This window comes from Vombatus ursinus, unplaced genomic scaffold (assembly GCF_900497805.2).
Source record: "Vombatus ursinus unplaced genomic scaffold, bare-nosed wombat genome assembly UNPS02014789.1, whole genome shotgun sequence".
In the NCBI taxonomy this organism is placed as follows: domain Eukaryota; kingdom Metazoa; phylum Chordata; class Mammalia; order Diprotodontia; family Vombatidae; genus Vombatus; species Vombatus ursinus.
In genome coordinates this window covers 5,597,372-5,612,869 of record NW_020954567.1, presented here as the reverse complement: position 1 = coordinate 5,612,869, position 15,498 = coordinate 5,597,372, and the positions used below count along the sequence as shown (strand labels likewise).

The 15,498-nt window shown below is 38.9% G+C and overlaps 1 pseudogene; it reads right to left on the bottom strand.

The window, feature by feature from the left end:
• Positions 1 to 7,348: 7,348 nt before the first annotated feature.
• Positions 7,349 to 13,008, bottom strand: LOC114047513 (annotated as a pseudogene).
• Between the last annotated feature and the right edge of the window lie 2,490 nt (positions 13,009 to 15,498).

Here is a 15,498-nt window from a genome sequence, read left to right as displayed (position 1 = left end):
GTGTGTGTGTGTGTGTGTGTGTGTGTGTGTGTGTGTGTGTGTGTGTGCGCGTGCGCGCGTGCGCGTGCGTATGTATTTAACAGTTCACATTTAGCATCCTTTTTAGCTACAACTAGGACAAACAGCAGCTAATTTTTAAGAATTATGAAATTCTTGAATTCTGTAGAATTCAAAAATTCTGAGATCCCCCTATCCAACCATAATCTATTAACCTTTCCTTCTCCCCTCTGCCTTCCTTTACAAAACTCTAATCTTTTACACTGTGATCCCCAATGCCTTGACTCCTCAGTTTTTTCCTAGGCTATCTTCCTAGCACTAGCCACTCTCCCTTCTTTTCCCTACCTTGACCCCCTGGTGAACCAATTCAACTGCATTGTCTTCCTTTCTTGAATCCCTAACCCCCTTATCAATATTGCCAGCTATGCCCAGTCAAACCTCAGCCTTGGATCATTCCTACAATTCACTGCCTTTGCTCCTCCACATGGGCCGTTGAATGTAGATGGAGAAAATGATGCAGCTGTTCTGACTGGATCCACCACAAATTCATGCTTTGTTGTTCAGTTGTGTCTGACTTTTTGTGACCCCATTTTGGGGTTTTCTTGGCAGGGATACTGGAATGGTTTGCCATTTCCTTCTCCAGATCATTTTATAAATGAAGAAACTGAGGTAAACAGTGACTTGCCCAGGGTCACACAGCCAGGAAATGTCTCAGGCTGAATGTGAACTCAGGTCCTCTTGACTCCAGGGCTGGCGCTTTATCCACTGTACCACCTAGCTGCCCCACAAATTTATGCTACATAACCCCAAATTAGGCCCTCACTGTGGCTGGTCAATCCTACTCTGCCTCCCTTATCAACTCACTAACCAACTTTCCACAGTGAACTTTTCTAAACCTTTTCATACCCTCCTCAAATCTCCTGTAGCTCCGCTTTCCACATTCTTTCAGCTGAGAACTTTACCTCATATTTTAAGGAAAAAAATCGAGGCACTTGCTGTGAATGCTCTCTTCTACCCCTTCTTCGTCTCCTGTCACCCGGATGCCTTCTGCCACCATCTCCTCCTTCATTCTTGTCTTATATGATCAAGTGACCTTACTCCTTACCAAGGCTAACCTTCTACTTGTTCAACGGACCCCATCCCATTCCATCTCTTCCGACAGATTGCCCCCTCTGTTATCCCCACTCTTTCACTCATTCTCTTCCTGTCTACTGGATCATTCCCTACTGCCTACAAACATGCTAATGTCTCCCTATCCTGAAAAAACCCTCATTTGGTCCTTCCATCCCCACTACGATCCTATATCTCTTCTGCCCTTTGTAGCTAACCTCCTCTAAAAGGCTACTTACAATACCTGCTTCCACTTTCTCTCCTCCCACTCTCTTATTAATCCCTTAATTATCTCCTATTTTTCCTTTATATTGCTTGTTTCTATATATTTGTTTATCTCTCCTCCATTAGATTGTGAACTCCTTGGGACCAGGGACTGTATTTTTGCCTCTTTTTGTATTCCCAGCACTTAGCACAGTGCCTAGAACATAGTAGGGGCTTAATAAATATTTATTTATTGACTGACTTGAGAAATAGACTGAGGCCAGGAGAGCCATCCTGACTTGGAAAGAATCCTCAAACCCATGAGAACTTGAACCTTTAATAATGATAGAAGTGCATCCTCAGAGAGTTTTTGTTTTTAGTTTGCTTTTGGTTACAGTGATGTCTGCTGGCTTCACATTTTGGGCTAACATTCTATATTACTATTATTATAGTTATGACCCTGATGGAAAGTGAGTGGGCAAATAAAGTGTAAGATGGCGTTTCTGCATTTAAACTTTTCCCCACTCATACTGTGAGTCTAATTTAGCCTTAATGACATTACACTTGAAACAGAGAATTCATATTTATATTTTCAAGGATGATGCAATTCAGAAAATGTGTAATCAAAATTTTGCAAATCAAATCATGATATAAATGCACAAGGAATGTTTACCATGAAATAAATCCTCTAGTAAATCCTTTAAGTGAAAAATCATTTTATAAAATGAACGATTATACCTCAATTAGTTTTGTAAATCTGGATTTCCATGTTAGCTTTGGGCCAAGCCAGGTAGGTATATTTGTATAATTTATATATCTTGAAAAATAAAATTTCTTCATTTTCTGCAGCCATTCCAGTAATATTGTTATTTTTCCTCTCAGGAATGAAAATTTTGATTTACGAGATTGGAGTTAGAAGGTAATAGGAAAAAGTAGAAGCTGCTGCTATTGGCTAGAAACTGTGTATTCTTTTAAGAGGTACACTTTTTAAAAAGTAAGATTTTTGCTTGTAAACATAGCCAAAAAGAAAAATACAGCACACAATAGATTTCGAAGGTTTTCAGAAACAATGTGGTGATGTCACCCCTGGACAGTAGAAGCCCCTGGGGCATTTCTTGGTCCTGATGTGCCTCTACTTTCACTGATTTCTTCTCTTCCTCAGTCCCAGGGATTTTTTGAATTATGAGATTAGAGATTTAGAGCTGGAAGCAACCTTAGCGTTACAAATCTCTCATTTTACAAATGAGGACATGGAGGCCCACTGAAGAAGTGAAGTGATTTACTCAAGGCCAAATGTCAGGGGTAGTATTTGAACCCAGTTCTTAACTACAAATCCAGTCCTTCTTTGACTAGTCACCCATTGCTATCTCCCCGATTCTTCCAAATCTGTGGCTGTCTTAGTTTACTGCAGAAAGGAGCAGGAGAGCATGTTGAGGGATTTGGTGCCCTCTGGAGGAGCTTTCTATTAATGCAAGGAGGCCGAAGATAACTCTGTGAAAGAGAATGAATGAATAAATATAATCTATGAGAAAAGTCAGAAATCTTTTGGAATTCAAAACCAACCAATGAAAAATAGGAAAAAATACCTAGAAGGTTGCTTATATCTTCTGCAGGGGTGGGAAGCCTGTGGCCTCCGGGCCACACGTGGCCCTCTACGTGCCCAAATGCAGCCCGTTGACTGAATCCAAACTTCACAGAACAAATCCCCTTAATAAAAGGATTTGTTCTGTACAACTTGGACTCAGTCAAAAGTTTGCACCCAGGGACCTAGAAGGCTACATGTGACCTCAAAGCCATAGGTTTCCCACCTCTGTGAGGGAAACAACTAAAAATATCCTATGTCCTAATTTTGGATTTTACAAGAATGCCCCAGAAATAGAAAATTGAGCATAATGATTCAGTTTTATAAGAAAAAGGAGCTTTGACAATTATCATTTCAACTGACAAAATGCGCAAACTCTATTAAATATTATCCATTAATACTGTGCTGTGTATTCAAGAGACTGAAGGAGGGCTGTTGCTATTTCAGTCTTTCTCTTCCAAGTAATCTTTTATTAAATACTTACTCAGCTGCCTTGTTGTAAAATGGAAATGACCCTGGGTTCTCAAAGGCTGTGCTGGCAGAGCACAAAGTCCCACCTGGCAGAGCCAACCAAGTTGGAAAGGCTTTAAATATTCAGTGTATCTTCTTCAGCGTTGGTCATGTTTTCCCTTATATCCTATGGATCGAGAGAGAGGAAGTAGGAGGTCATCCTCCTTCCTCCTCACAGTCATTCTATAGATACAATAAGGCATTTATTAAGTGCCTACTATGTGCTGGGCACTGTGTTAAGTACAGGGGATACAAATTAGAAAGACAGTCCCCCTGCCCCCAAGGAGTTTACAATCTAATGGGGAAGACAAAAGGAAATTGAAAGGGGGCCAGGGCACCAAAGGCATGATTAAAGTAATGGTAGAGTCAAAACCAAGCAGAGCAGCTGGTGGCAAATGAAGGGGTGATTAAGATTTTGAGCTTTCTAGAAAGGGAGAGTATGGGAAGAGGTTTTTGCTTTGCCCTCCAGTCCTCCATTCACAGGAGCAGGAGCAACTGAGGGTTCTGATGATGTGTGAGTAGCAAAGCTGAAACAGTCTCCATGATGATGTTTTCCTGCTGATGAACTTCTCTGGTGATGAGTTTAGCCTTGGCAGGGCATGATGAAGATGAAGATGAAGCTCAAACCAACCAGAAGAGCTGACGGCAAATGAAATGAAGAAATTCATGAAAAACAAATATTGTAACTAGCTAAAAGACAAATGTAATAGTAAAGTGGGTGGAAACACAAGGTATTTATGGCAACCTCTCAAATGGGAGCAATGTACACTGAAGATTTGTGTTTCTGTTTGGAAGTATATAAAAAGATATGTTGGAGAATGAATGACAAGTTTCTCAACTGAGAGTGGCCAAGGAGAACACTTAATCTAAAACACAGGGATTATCACGTGGGTTACAAGAAGTTCTCTACTGGGGAAAAAAGGACTCGTCTGTTCTGCCCTAGCTTAGCTGGGTGTACATATTCTTTTACCTTTTTCTTCTGATCCCATGCTCATGAAGTATTACTTTTCTGATTGATTCGACTTCCTGAGTAGGTTCGTCTTCCTACCAGAAAAGGAATGCTCCATATAAGAGAAATGACCATTCGGTTTCCTAGTTAGATATTTCCTCCGTTGTAAATCACTAAATTTGCATTCTAGGTTTCCAGTCAAGTCTTTAAAGAGTTTGATTAGGCTGCTATAGCTAGATCACCATTTACTGATTCAGCGACTGAGTTCTCAGATCGGCTGAGTTGGGATCATAAGGATTCATGACTATAAAATAGAATGCTTTCACTCCTGCATTTAATGATTTGATGATACTAACAAAACTCTTTCCTTTGACTAGTGAGACAAGAGACCATGACCAAGAAGAGACTTGCTATGATTGGAGCTGGGGTTTTTGGACTGGGTGCCATTAAGTGTTGCTTGCGTGAAGTCTTAGAGCCTACCTGCTTTGAAAGGAATGATGACATAGGAAGACTCTGGAAATTCCCAGTAAACTTAAATTCTCATGATTTTTAAAGACATGCAGATGTTCTTCCCATGGGAGAGACGGGTGGTAGAATGAGAGGAGAGAGCTTTGACTCTGGAGTTGTTGTTCAGTCATTTTAGTCATGCCCAACTCTTTGTGACCCCATTTGGGGTTTTCTTGGCAAAGATATTGGAGTGGTTTACCATTTTCTTCTCCAGCTCATTTTACTGAAGAGGAAACTGAGGCAGACAGGATTAAGTGACTTGCCCAGGGTCACACAGCTAGTAAGTGTCTGAAGCTGGATTTGAAATCAGGAAGATGTCTTCCTGACCTTCGGCTCAGCATTCTATCCACTGTACCACCTAAATCTGAATCTTGCCTTTGATGCTCTCTGCTTGCATGACTTTGGGAGAGTCACAATCTCTGTGGGCCTCAGTTTTCTCATCTGTAAAATGAAAGGTTTGAACTGGATGGCTTCTGTGGTCCCATCTACCTCTGGATTTATCATTCTAGGATACCAGGTACTCAAAATTAGAAGAGTTGAACAATTATTTGTTCCCTGTTACTTGCGTTACTGTTTAGCTCTTGAGATAGCTCTTGTCAGGGAATGACCTTACCATGGAATACAGATCTGGAGCCAGACAAATGCAGTTTGGTTCTTTGGTCTTTTGACTACTCTTTATAAGACTGCTGTTGATTTGATCATTTTGTCTGTAATGAGACTCTAATGAGTCCCTGTGATGAGGCTTCAAGGCTTTTAGCTAGATTATTTTGACCCCCCTAACTTTAACTGTTAAGTTAAAAGCATATTTGTTTTGCACAAGATAATTCATGAGAAGCTAGCTTAAATATCTATCTGAAACATATTTAAATTCTGTTTAAAATGTTCTGTTCTACGTCATAGAGATATGCTATATTATTTTACATTGTGAAGTTTGAAGTTTTTAAGGTTAGTCTTCAAGAACCTGTTTCCCCCCCCCAGTTTTTGTTCTTACAATTAACTGTATAGGTAGCCAGAGAACCACTATAACTGTGGCCTCAAAGTATGAACAGTCAAGATTTTTTTAGGTGCGTTTAACTATTAGGGAGATTAGTATATTTAATTATATATTACTATATAAACTAAATTCATTTAAAAATTGATTAAGACACCATTCTGATACCTCATGCCACTACCTCTTCCAACTGTGGCACCCTAGGCTTACCACTGATATACCTATACCCACCTATTAGTGTATATTAGGAGTATTAATATATTAGGGGCAGCTAGGTGGCACCATGAATAGAGCATCGAATTTGGAGTCAGGAAGAACTGAGTTCACATCTGGCCTCAGACACTTACCAGCTGTTTTACCCTGGGTAAGTTACTTAACCCTGAGCTGGAGAAGGAAATGGCAAACTACTCCAGTACTTTTGCCAAGAAAACCCCAAATGGGGCTGCGAAGAGTCACACGACTAAAGCAACTGAACAGCAACAATCCCTGGTGCCTGGCACGTAGGTATTCAACAGATTTTTATATTTTTATTGATTAAGTGGACACATGGAGAAGGAAATTTCATTGAAAGTCCATGTGATTGCATGTCCTTATTAAATAATAATAGCTAGCATTTATGTAGTGCTTTAAGGTTTTCAAAGTGTTTTTCAAATATTATATCATTAAGCACAGTTCCTGGTGCTTAATAAATGTTTATCAATTGATTGATCATTTGATCCTCACAACAGCCCTGGAGGTAAGCACTATTTTTATTCCCATTTTACAGATGAGGAAACTGAGGCAAATTCAACTTTACTGGTATTGTGAAAGGAGGCCATAGGAGTAACATATGGTGCTTGGAGTGTGGATGGACCAGTTCTGACATGCAGCCAGTCATCACTGTTATTCATCATCCATGATGGATACACATCAACTCTCATAGAGATGTTCCTGTTGGGAGTGAGAATGTGCCACCCCTCCACCCAACCGATGTCCCCACACTTGGGGTACCTTAACGTGAATTTTTCTATGAGGTTCATGATTATCAGCAAAATACAAACCATATTTTGACACTTCATAAAAAGACATGTGTCTATAGGATCAAATTAACTGAAATGTTTAGCAGCACACCCAATAAAATCCAGTTCACATACACAACTGAACTTTTTGACATTGTGAGTGCTTCTCTCACCATTATTAACAGTGAAATAATTTGGGTAGGCTGATATATACAGGAAGCAAATGTGGAAACAGAGATAGCCCTGGACAGCACTATGGTGTAACATTCTTATCCATTCAATTCATACAGTTTCTCAGGATGCAGAGCGTGATAAACTGATTACATATTCAGCATAAAAATATCTATCTAGCAGGTTAGCAAAAAAAGCCAAGCCCCCACCCAGGGGACACTTGAAGATACATGGAACTCACTGCTCTAGGGAGGCCAAAGGCTTGATGAGCCTGGGCTGGGCTGGTTTCTTCTAGTTCTTGTTCTATTCTATGCACACCTTTCAGTTTGTTAGCGCATGAACTTGAAGGGCAGCTCCCATCCTCATAGTGTTTCCCGCTGTCTGGCAAGCATTGAGATGAGCTTCTTCTGGCTCTTTGCACTTGGGGAGAAGATGTACCACTATGCTTCCCTGCTCCTGTCATGTCTGCTGGCTTTAGGGGCTTCCTGGGAAGTAACTTCAGTGTCACCAAAATCATTCAGGGTCAAGTTCTGCATTAGATCTTGGTTTTGTACATCATCAAACACAAAGGTGAGGGCCTGAGGATATAGCTAGTAGCTTAAGAGTACCCAGTCCAGGTCCTAGATTCTCTGGCAACCACTGGGCTGATATTTATATTTCTTTGGTGGTTCCTTGGCAAACTCAGGCAGTGGGTAACTGATATAGTCCTCATTGAAAAGGAATTAACTTAAACTGGTCAGAATGAGTGTTTTTGTCTGGAGTGAACTGCTGGCCATAGGTTTCCCTCAGAATGCCAAAGCATAGAGAAGGAGCTGGGTAATCTGCCAAGCTCAGCCACAATGAAAGCCAAGTCTCCGCTTTCCTCCTCATTAGGGTAAACAAATTTCACTCTGCTGGAGTGGATCAACTCATAGTCATCCATCTTCCCTGTATTTTGTTTCCAAATTTAGAGTAAAAATCCTTGTTGACTGGTTCTAGGAAATGTGTGTGGGCCAGCAAGGGGAGGACAGACAGAAGGTGTCAAATGAACGCATGAGTAGAGTAACTGTCTCAAGTTGGACAATATTATCTGCAGAAGAGCCAATAATTTGAAATTGAAAATACTGATTGAAGAGTCTGACATTTACTGACTATAGTCATTGAACTTTAAAATAAAGCAAAAGGACAAATGGAGAGGACTATTGTCATAATCAGAGTTTTTTTGATTCGAGAGGTCTGGCAAAGGCTCACAATAGTGATGAATGGAGTCATCCAGCAGGAACTATACAGCTCTAGTTGTCAGTAACACACAGAGAGTGACTTCCACATCGAGGGTTTTGTAAAACAAAATTGAGGACCACATGAGGTGTCTTACCTCTTCACTTTCAACCTCAGCAACATTGTTATAGAATAACTCAATAATGGCACTTCCCCTTAAGCCAGCTGCATCCTCAAGAGAAGAGGAAACCTGCGGATAAAAAGGAATTTGGCTGTCTTCTGTCATTTTCTGCATCAGAAATTCACTAAGGTACAGCAAGGAGAGAGTTAAAGGATGCTTGGAAAAGCTAGCTGCCTGCCAATAATTGGAGTCCAAGATATGGTTTCTTGCCATTTCCAAATTTTTGAAAGCTTTGAAGATCACTGTATTCTTCATATCTTGCAAGAAAGTCCTCAAGGGGTTATAACTTTTCAAAAAATGGAATTTTTCATGAGGTAGAACAAATACTACAGTGACAAATCTATGCCCAACCAACAGCTTAAGCACATGGCCATCAGTGAAAGAACCTTCGAGCTGAGTGGAATTGTGGATTGTGTGCAACAGATCTGAGACAAGAGGAATCTAGCTCAGTTTGAAAATCTTTCTGGTGTCACTGGAATGTCTCCCTTTGTTGGCAAAGCATTAAAATCTAATTTTACCATGTTTAAGAGTTGGGGGGTTAGAAATATCCAGCGGGGATGGACCGCAGACTTCCCTGTTTCAGATGACTTATAAAATGTAAGCTGCATGGTCTGTTGAGGCCATTTTGTTTTTCCCACAGAGTCCCGTTGGCCCAAGGTGGGCCAAATGTCACTTTTATCACCATAAACAAGATATGAAGGAAAACAACCCTTTATCTCACTGTCATCTGAGGAAATGTGGTCAAATCTCATAAGCTGGTAAATAAATTCCTGCAAGCTTGCCTTGCCACAGTGTAGCCTAGGGCTAGCCACCGCAGGTATATGCTGCTGAAAACATTCACAAGAATTCACCTCTTGGAGACGCAAGACATCTGAAGTAAGACACAAATGGTGTTCACGGGTTCTTCCCTTTAGCACTAAGCACACTTCTGGTGTGAGAAAGCCAAACTCTGTTAGGTTCCCATATGGGAAAGCACAATACTAGCTTCAAGGCAGAAAGGATATGGTGAGTGTTTCCTTTGGATACCTGATGAAGAATCTCAAATATAGCAAATACACTATTAGTCAGACCACAAATTGCTGGCTTCCTTCGTGAACCCGAATGGAGATGATCCAGAAGACTTTGAGTAGGTGCTGGTGCTCTACTTCAGAGCTGGCTGTCCCTTAGGAAGGGATGTTGAGACTTAGAGGTTATAACCACAGTAGTACTGCCTTCCTCATTAAGTGCCTAGGAAGAAAAAAGCATGTCCTAAAGGCTGACCTTGAGAACGCCAAGTTATAAAATAGCACAACCTTTCTCCTTTCTACAGAATAGAACATTTTCGTCGAAACTGAAATAGGATTTTGAATGGCTATTTCAACTGTTTCGTCACAAAGAGGGTGGTACTTTAGCTGAGACCTGAAGGAAGCCAGGCAAGGCCCAGAACAGAGCCCTGTGGGACAACCCACTGTTAGTGGATGAAGATTCAGCAAAGGAGACTGAGGAGTGGTCAGACAGGGAGGAAGAGAGCCAGGAACATGCAGTGTCATAGAAACCTAGAGAGAAGATAGCATCCAGGGAAAGAGGGTAATAAGACATATATTTTTGTTCTTCAGACTTTTGACTCCTCCATACTAGATAAATGCTGATGTGTTCAATATCCCTATTACAGAAATTTCGGGCTATTATTTGGGGTTTTTAAAAAAATCTCTTTTTTGCAAATGTATAATCAGTTCATTAACATGATCCTCCTAGGGCCTGATTTGCCCGTGATAATTAATTGGTGCAGTTGATAGAGTGCTGGGCCTGGAGTCAGGAAGATTCCTCTTCCTGAGTTTAAATCCAACCTCAGACACTAGCAACCTGGGCAAGTCACTTAACCCTATTTACCTCAATTTCCTCATTTGTAAAATGAGCTGGAGAAGGAAATGGCAAACTGCTCTAGTATCTCTGCCAAGAAAACCCCAAAATGGGGTCATGAAGAGTCAGACACGACCGAAAATGACCAAACAACAACAAATTAATCTGCATGATTCTTGCCTAATGGCAAAAAGCTGTCCAGCCACTAAGAGTTGTTCACTCTTGTGAAAGAGTTCAGTGAGGGCAGCAGTGATGCCATCTATTTCATATAAATGAAAATGTAAGAGGCATGACAACCCTTTAGGTGCAGCAGCAGGAAACTTTGTAAGAGGTGTTTGCAGGTAGACTTTTTGTCTTTTCTCCACCAGGCTTTTGGAACTTTTTCCAGTTATCTTTTTTTGGAGGAAGTAGGCTCTTATCAATCATCTTTTCAGCAATAAGCTTTTCATGCAGGTCATGGAAGTCACTGTAATGATGTTTAATGGTCCACTGATGGCTGCCAACAATAACTTGGATGATATGGACCATGTGGTTCTCCATCAGCTTGGAGCCTCAGATCCACACCTCTGTGGCTGGCTTGGCTTCCTCCTCCTCCTCAACCCAAAGCCCCTGGTGCCCACCACCACAGTCCATGGAGGAGACATTGACTCTGCTCTCTTCTGGCAGCTCCAGCTCTGGAGCCCAGGGCTGCTGCCACTATGTTTGTGTGCATCCCCCACTATACAAGTTTTAAGGACTACTCAGTCATTGGCCAATCCCCCCTTATTGACTTTTCTATATCCCCCCTATAGACTTTCATCAGTTCCCCACAAATTCTGGAAATCAATATTTGCAAGACATAGTTATAATAAATATTTTTCCTATTTGATAGTTTCCCCTTTTTATTATTGCTTTATTTTCTGTAAAATTCTTCTTATTTAATCCAATTTATTAAACTTGTTCTAATAATTTTTTCTACTTTCTCAATGATGAAGAATTTCTTTTTTAGACTTCAAACTACATTATAAAGTAGTAATTATCAAAAAACTGGAACTAGGAAAAACATTAGAAATTCAGATGAGTGAAAAGAGATAAGTAAGAATCAGCAGCCTATTATTTACTATTTGGGGAAGGACTCCCTATTTGACAAGAACTTCTGGGACAACCGAAAAGTATTTGATTAAAAAAGTAGACTTTAGGCAAACATATATCCTAATTTCCAAACTGATGCATGAGGCAAATATAAAAAGTTGAAAAGTAAAAAAAAAAAATTGAGAGAATGGAAAGACACTTTTTTTATACACCAGTAGCTAGGAGAATAATTTTTTAAATTAAATTTTATTTTTATTGTGAACTTAGCAATCATCAACAAAACTCAAGTATTTCTATATACAACAAACAAAAAAGGCTTGTATAGGAAGCCATAAACTTCTGTTAGGTGTGTTTAACTTTTTTGAAATGTGGATTAAAGTTTATATTTTTAGAACATTTTAAAATTTATTTTTAATAATAATTTCCCCAATTGTGTGTAAAAACAATTTTTAAATTCATTTAAAAAAATTTTGTATTTCAAATTTTCTTCCTTTCTCCTTCCCCTCCCTGCTCCCTGAGATGGTAAGCAATCTGGTATAGGTTATACATGTGCAATTATGCAAAACATATTACCATATTAGTCATGTTGTGAAAGAAGACAAAGACCAAAAAAAAAACCTCCACAAAAAATAAAGTGACAAATGCTTCGATCTGCATTCAGACTAGGAGAATAATTCTTAACTAAAAATTGGGAGATGTGTTTATAAAAGATAAAGCAAACAATTGAAATGACATAAAACTAAAAAGCTTTTACATGAACAAAATCAGTGAGTCTTAGATCAAAAGAGAAAATGCAAATTGGAAAAAACATTTTTGGCATCAATATCTTTGATGACAGTGCAATATGGAATTATCAAAATACGTGAGCCAAACATTCCCCAGTGAATGGTTAAATAATACCAACCAATCATTTTCAAAAGAAGAATTTCAAATTATCAACAGCCATATCAAAACATATTCCAAATTGCTAGTAATAAAGAGTAAATGAAAATTTAATTAATTCTGACATTTTAACTCACACCCATCAAATAGGCAAAAATGGCAAAAGACAGAAATAGTGTTGGAAAGACTGTGGAAAGAAATCACATTAATATGCTGCAGGTGGATCTGGGACTTGGTTCTACCATTCTGTGAAACGTTTTGGAATTATCCTAAAAAAGCAATTACAGTGCCTATACCCTTTGACTCAGAGATTTAATTCTTCAGGGATATACCTGAAAATGGTCAAAGAAAGCAAGATTGGTCCCATATTTGCCAAAATAATCATAGTAGCATGATTTATGGTAGCAGAAGAATAGAGACAAAGTAGGTCTCCATTATTGGGAGATAGTTGAATAAAATGGTATGAGAATGCAATAGAATATTATTGGACCATAAGAAATTCAAAGAAACATGAGAAGACCTATATGAACTGATGCAGAGAGAAGTGAGAACTAAGAAAACAATATACACTGACTTCAATAATGTGATTGAAAAGAACAATAAACCAAGGCTGAATGCTGGGTCATTATAATTTTTCCCTCTTGACTTCTTGATGAAGAAATGCCCTCTCCTTTTTTTTTTTAAATTATAGAAACTGGAGACTTTGGATTTGGGATGTTGCATATGCTGTCAGACCTAGTTGTTGAGTGGTTTGGTTTCACTTACCTGCTTTTCATTCTTAGAAGGGAAGGCCTCCTGGATGTGGGGGGTGACATGCATGACAGGTAAATCTGGAAATGACTGTAATATAAAAACAAGAGGGAGTTAGGTAGTATGATAGTGCACTGGACCTGGAGTTGAGAAGATCTGAGTGTGAATCTTGCTTCAGGCACTAACTAGCCTTGTGACCCCAAGCAAGGCACAACATTTCTCAAGCTCAGTTTTCTCATTGTAAAATGAGGGCAAAATAACCCCTACTTCCCAACATGGTTTTGAGAACAAATTAGATAATTTAATTAAAGCGCTATAGGAATATTAGCTCTTCTCAATACTTTTTTGTTTTTGCTTTTTAATTTAAAATTAAATTTTTACCCAATTATATGTAAAAACAATTTTAACATTCATTTTTTAAAATTTTGTGTTCCAAATTCTCTCCCTCCTTCCTCTCCCCACCCCCCAATTGAGAAGGCGAGCAATTTGATATAGGTTATACATGTTCATTCATGCATAACATATTTCCATATTAGGTATGTTGTGAAAGAAAACACGGACCAAAAAAAAATACCCAACAAGAAAAATACAGGAAGTCAATCTGCATTCGGAGTCCATTAGGTCTTACTTTGGAGATTGATAGCATTTTTCACCATAAGTCCTTTGGAACTGTCTTGGATTATTGTACTGCTGAGAACAGCTAAGTTATTTACTATTCATCGTCATAGAATATTACTGTTACTGTGTACAATGTCCTCCTGGTTCTGCTCACGTTACTTTGCATGAGTTCATGTAAGTCTTTCTAGGAATTTCTGAGAGCATCCTGCTTATCATTTCTTATAGTACAATAGTATCATAATCATATACTACAATTTCAGCTATTCCCCAATTGATGGGCATCCTCTCTGTTGCTAATTCATTGTCACCACTAAAAGAGCTGCCTAAAATATTTTTGTACATATAGGTCCTTTTCCTTTTTGTCTTTTATCTCTTTGGGATACAGATATAGTAGTGGTGTTGCTGGTTCAAAAGATATGCATGGTTTTATACCCCATTTGGGCATAGTTTCAAATTGCTTTCCAGAATGGTTGAATCAGTTCACAACTCTAATAACAATGCATTAGTGTCTAAATTTTCCCATATCCTCTCCAACATTTGTCATTGCCCCTTTCTGTCATATTAGCCAATAGATGTGAAATGGTTCCTCAGAGTTGTTTCAATTTACATTTCTCTAATCAACAGTGATTTAGAGGATTTTTAAATATGATTATAGATAGCTTTTATTACTTCATCTTGAAACTGCCTTTTCATATCCTTTGACCTTTTATCAATTGATGAATCGTTCTTATTTCTATAAATTTGACTAAATTCTTTACATTTTTGAGAAATGAGGCCTTTATTAGAGAAACTTGTAAAATTTTTTCACTGTTATGATTACTGCGTAATTGCCTCCATCCTATTTTCCCCCTGTTTATCCTCTCTGTTTCTCTCTCTCTCTCTCTCTCTTCCTCTCTTCTTTCACCCTGTCCATCCTCAAAAGTGTTTTGCTTTTGACTACCACCTCCTCCCAATCTACCCTCCCTTCTATCAGCCTCCCTTTCTCTTAGCCCTTTCCTCTCCTACTTTCCTGTGGGGTAAGATAGATTTTTAATACCCAAATGAGTATGAACGTTATTTCCTCTTTGAGCCAATTCCCATGAGAGTAAGATTCAAGCACTCCCCTCCCTCCACTGTAAAAGCTCTTTTGCACCTCTTTTATGTGAGATAATTTACCCCCATTCTACTCTCCCCTTCCCCTTCTCCCAGTGCATTCTTCTTTTTTACTCCTTTTTATTTTTCTAGATATCATCCCATCATATTCAACTCACAACCCTACCCTTTGTCTATGTATACTCCTTCTAACTGCCCTAATAATGAGAAAGTTGTAATAGTTACAAGTATCATCTTCTCATGTAGGAATGTAAACACTTTAACCTTATTGAATCTCTTGTGATATCTCTTCCTGTGTATCTTTTTACACTTCTTTTGAGTCTTGTATTTGAAAATAAAATTTTCTATTCAGTACTGGTCTTTTCATTAGGACTTGAAAATCCTCTATTTCATTGAATATCCATTTTTCCTTCCGAAAGATTATACTCAGTTTTGCTGAGTAGGTGATTCTTGGTTGGAATCCTAGCTTCTTTGTCCTCCAGAATGTCATATTCCAAGCCCTCTAATCCTTTAATGTACAAACTGCTAAATCTTGTGTTATCTTGACTGTGGCTCCATGATATTTGAATCTTTCTGGCTGCTTGCGATATTCTCTCCTTGACCTGGGAGCTCTGGCATTTGGCTATAATATTCCTGAAAGTTTTCATTTTGGGATTGTTGTCAGGAGGTGATTGCTGAATTCTTTCAATTTCTATTTTATCCTCTGGTACTAGAATTTCAGGACAGTTTTCCTTGATGTCTAGGCTCTTTTTTGATCATGGATTTCAGGTAGTCCATTGATTCTTAAATTATCTCTCCTGGACCTGTTTTCCAGGTCAGTTGTTTTTCCAATGAGACATCTCACATTTT